Below are 5,000 nucleotides of genomic sequence, written 5' to 3'. Positions count from 1 at the left end.
TACCAGGAGTGTACACTGTTCGTCGCTTTCATCCAAATGGAACGCCCATCAACCAGCTTGTCACCTGGAGTCTCAGGGAACCGCCTCCGCCTGCCGTCAACTTCACCTTCTTCCCATGTCTCCCTCCTTGTGAGCTGCACAGGAAAGTATCACTGTAGTGGGACTATCCGCCCACTCCTTGTCCTACCACGGTACCCCCCCCCTTCTTGGTATGACAAGTCCATGGCACGAGTCAGTCAAGGAACCCAACGGAAAATGGGCACTGATATTGTTTTATTTATCCTTCTGTCAAGAGTTTTTATCCTCATATGTTTGTCTTCCGTGATGGAGATGCGGGGTGCCGCCCGTAAGCATGTGCGCAACGTACGTGCTAATAAAATTACCACTCCTATGCTCAGTTTAAGTCGAAAAATTGTATGGCGTCTGCTAGTGACGTCATACCAGTGGCTTGTCTTGCCGTCATTAGTGACGTCATGAGCCGTGACTGCAGCCACTCACGAGTCTCCACGAGAAGGTAGACAATACCCCTGTAGAGGGCGCTGATACCCCCCTGGTACTTTTGGGGTAGTACCATTACCGGGAGATCTGGTCTCGCCTCCTTCCTGCTCGGACCTCGGCTGCTACACGTAAGGTCACGGCCATCATTATGCATTTTGCAGGGAAATCACCACTGATTTATTTTATGCTTTAGTGACTGGTACAAGAAGGGTAAACTTGTAAGCTAGGATCTAAGACGAAAATAAACAAACAAGCAAGCAGCGTATCGTTCATGATTTCCCCCCGGCTAATTAGTGATGACAAAGTTCAGAGTAAAGTATTGCTGGATATGAACTATTGATTTCTGAAATACTTGCGCAAATATACATGAGAATTTATAGTAACTAATTTACCTAGCATTAAATGAACTTGTTCCCTCACGTATGCGAGTGCCGTGACCTGGACTCCCCCGCTCATCCGCTTTGGCCGCTACCGCTACATGTCCGATGTACGATGTGGGGGGTGGCCAGGTAGTGCTCGCATGTGGTGATTTAAGGTAAAAAGGAAGGTGAACAGATCTCCGAGGGACACTGACCTGGAATTGTCCTGGTATTGTACGAGAAGTAGCAATACTGCGTTACTGTTACCTTACATCACGATACTGCTCGTCCTCAGATAATGCTGCGTTCGGAACTGCTCGTCCTGCTCGTCCAGACCAGTTGGATGAGATGTTTTGACCGTTCGGAACCTATCTCGTGGACAAGTTGTCCATCTCGTCCATCTCGGCCTCCTGCGAACCGGGCGAGCAAAACGAGATGTCATAATAGCTATCATATGTAAATATTGAGAGTTGCAGGTAACCACAAGGTATTGATGGGTAATTTTATGGCCCTTTATTGGTGTTATCAAAGGATATTTTTGTATTTGTCAGTTGCAGGTAAGTTAAATATGCATCAAAAGAGTTACAAAACCTATGCAGAGTGTAAAATAAAGACACCGGTATCATAAAAAGTGAATGTTTACATTCGAGCCCGTTGCATTCTGGGCAGAAAGGGTCTTGGAGGTTGCGAACGCGGCCCACTTGTCCTGCTGGTCCTGGAAAAGTTGTCTGGATGAGCAAGACGAGGAGTTCCGAACACAGCATAAGTATGCATGGTGCGCTGCTGGCCATGCCACCCACTACTGTCCATACCCCGCCAACACCCACTGCAGTTGATGCTTCCACTTCTACATCAGACATAACACCTCCACCTGCACCAGACGCCTCGCATTAGAAATGCCCTCGATATCACATGCCAGGAGTTAATGTCTGGCCTGGCTGTGCCAAGCAGTCTCACATATCCCTGCCTCTGCATTCCACCCCACCTCAAAAGGCTACCCCACTGCCACCACCCACGCCCCCACCTTACTTTCCTCATGCTGATTCTGCGGTTGTTGCCCTTCATAAAGCTGTTGCTTCTCTTGAAGTGCGATGTACAGCACTCACAGCCCGTTTTGATGCCATCGACTCACGAATTTACAACTTGGTTAGTCAGAAAGTTACCTCTGCTAGTACTCTCACCAGCTTAGTTGAGTCCCACCAAGTTATCACCTATGTCACAGCACTCACTGAGAAGCTCGATGTTGTCGTCTCTCACCTTGAGAGACTGTGAGATCTAATGCCATCCTTAGATTCCTCTTCTCATGTGCCAGGAACCCGCACATCCCCTGGCATTGCACGCAGTTATACCTCATCCTCCTCTACCCCGGAAAGCAAAAGGTAAACGTTATTAATCAAATGCCTTATATTATCTCATGGAATTCCTTCGGCATCCAACATCACTCCAAACTGCACTCAGAGCCTACACTTATTGCCATCACCCACAGGTTATATTCATTCATGAAGTATTTGTTGGTGGTACTCATCTAAAGGACTTGGAATCCTCACTGATTGGCTACATTTCGTATGTACACCATACTAGGAATGGCCTCATTCATTCGACCATGCTTCATCAGCTTATTCGAGGCTCTGTAAGTGTTGACATCACTTTTCAGCTTTTTGAAGTTACAGTGGGAGATGGTTAACTCCGATTGTGAAATGTATTCTCTGCCCCAGGTGTGATTAACCTTCCAGCCCTTCCAATACCTACAGATCGTGGCATAGTCTACATGGGTGATTTTAATGCTCGCCACCCTGCTCTTGGTGACGTTTCTCCTACTCTTAATCGACACGGGTTACCCCTACTTAATTACATCCACCGTTACCACTTCACCCACTGGAACACTGGAGGAGCCACATATGTTCGTTGGGGGTACCCTGGATCATATTTTAACCTATCAGCTTGTAGTATCTCATGTCAGCTGCAATTCTATCCCTTTTCTCTTCTCTGACCACATTGTCCTTTGCCTGCAGTACTCCCTGCCAACACAAACTTCTTTTCCCCATCAATGATGTCCCCGCATCTCCATTCCCCAAAAGTACTGCCCCCACATATGTCTCATAAATTAACAGCCTCTTTCCTACATTTGACACTCTCCCCTGAGAACTTCCCTGGTAAAAGCCGCACATGATTTTGTTTTACCGTTATGTTCCTAAACTTCACATTAAAAGTCGGTCTGTGATTCATTTTTGAGCGTTAGACCATCGCATCATCCAGGCACAAAGGAAAGCAACAGAAGCTGGTCTCACTTTCCAGAGGCAACCTACACCGGAGCATCTACGCCAGTACCAGATATCAAGAGATGATTTGATTGCCCTCCAGAAGTGTGTCTACACAGAATCATGGGAAAAGTATACAGATACTATCAACCATCACACCAGAAAAAGACCACTAGAGCCCTTCACCACAGACCATTACTACTTGGTCTGCCCAGTCAAAAACGTAATTTTCCGATTTGCATCCAAGAGGCACTATCCTACAAACGTAATGTTCATAATCTCCGTCTGAGACTGCATTATTGAAGAAGGATGATCAAGAAGACTTGCAAGTAACAGAGGATGAACTGTGACTTCCTCTTGCTGGAATGAAGTTGACTGCCCCCGGGGATGATGGGCTTACATATCAAGATGCTTCGCTTTCTCCAGAAAGTTCCCGGGAATCCTTTGCTACAACTTTACAATCTTTGTTTATGCCAGGGACATGTGCCTTCTGCCTGGATCTGTAGTACAATTGTACCAATCCCTAAGTCTGGTTCTGACAAATTCAGGCCTATCTCTCTCACTTCCTGCTTTAGCGAAGTGCTTGAACGCATCATTCTTGCTCGGCTCATGCATCGCCTTCAGGATACACTCTTTCCAAGATTGTATGGATTTCTTCCACAACATATCACTGTCTAATGGAGCTCTACACTTGCTTCTCCCCCATTAGTGTGGTTGCCTTTCTTGATCTCAAAAGTGCATTTGGAAATTATACTCGACCAGCTAGTAGATTTTGGTGTTAAGGGAAACCACTTGAGGTGGGTACAGGATTATCTCTGCAACAGAACCTCACGTGTCCTTTTTCAAGGGAGTGTGTAGTTCCTATAAGCAATTTGAACTCGGCACTTCACAGGGTGGTGTTATATGCCATTTTCTGTTTCTTTTCTTCTCTCCTCCCTTCCGTTCCCGGAACTACTGTTACCTGCTATGCTGATGACATCTGCATCCATTATACTTCATCTCAAGATTTTCAGACCATCCTCTATGTTTTCTATGCATCTTCTACCGCCTGTGGTCTCATTATCTCCCCAGAAAAGAGTAGAATGCTTAGTTACCCCAGGCAGAATCACCCCTGCCATACCTACAAGACGAGTTCACCCCATCACTAAAGACCTCCTTGACCGTCTACAGCACCGCTTCATCCCTATCAAGTGGCTCGCAAACAATGCTACAGGAATTTCAATCCTAATAACAAGGACTCGTTATATGTTATTTCTTCTGTCAGTTGCTGACTACCTGCCTTTTGTCAACTTTCATGGAAAGCATTAGAGCCTCTTGGAAAACCGGGTAATGAGGTTTATACTAGGATGCCCCCTCTCCATCCGGATAGTTAATATGCAAACTGAACTGAACTTGCCACCACTTGTTGAAAGAATTTACACAAATGTTACATATTTCTCTGTTAAGTGCCTTCATTTCCCTTATCTTGCACCGAACTTTGCTGCTGCCATCAGAAAATTGCTTGCCCCAGATGCACCCAGACCCCCACTTCGACCAGGGGGATGCTACCCTATGGATATGGTATGTGATAAACTTCAAGACCTAAATGTTTATGTCCCAGCACCTGCTGTTGTCCCTGAATTGCCTCCATGGCGAGTTTCCCATCCAGCTGTCACATACATACCGACCTCCAAAAGCGACCCTCCTCTTCTACAGAAACTATTGGCCTTGGAGACCATCGCAGATGTGCCCACGTTAGTCGCCGCCACACACCATTTCTATGTTGATGGCTCATTGCAAGCAGATGGGAGTGCAGCTTGTGCCATATTCTCCCCCACTACGCAGCCGATTTTTCAAGCTCCACCATTTGTGAATTGAATGGCCTCCTAGACGCAGTAACTCTTAT

At 46.3% G+C, this 5,000-nt stretch overlaps 1 pseudogene; it reads left to right on the top strand.

Moving 5' to 3' along the window:
* The first annotated feature begins 1,769 nt into the window (after nucleotides 1-1,769).
* LOC138864947 (uncharacterized) overlaps nucleotides 1,770-5,000 on the top strand; it is a 3,722-nt pseudogene continuing 491 nt past the window's right edge.

This window comes from Penaeus vannamei, chromosome 19, assembly GCF_042767895.1.
Source record: "Penaeus vannamei isolate JL-2024 chromosome 19, ASM4276789v1, whole genome shotgun sequence".
NCBI classification, from domain to species: Eukaryota; Metazoa; Arthropoda; class Malacostraca; order Decapoda; family Penaeidae; genus Penaeus; species Penaeus vannamei.
The sequence above is the reverse complement of the archived record's forward strand: the minus strand, read 5'-3'. Positions and strand labels throughout refer to the sequence as shown.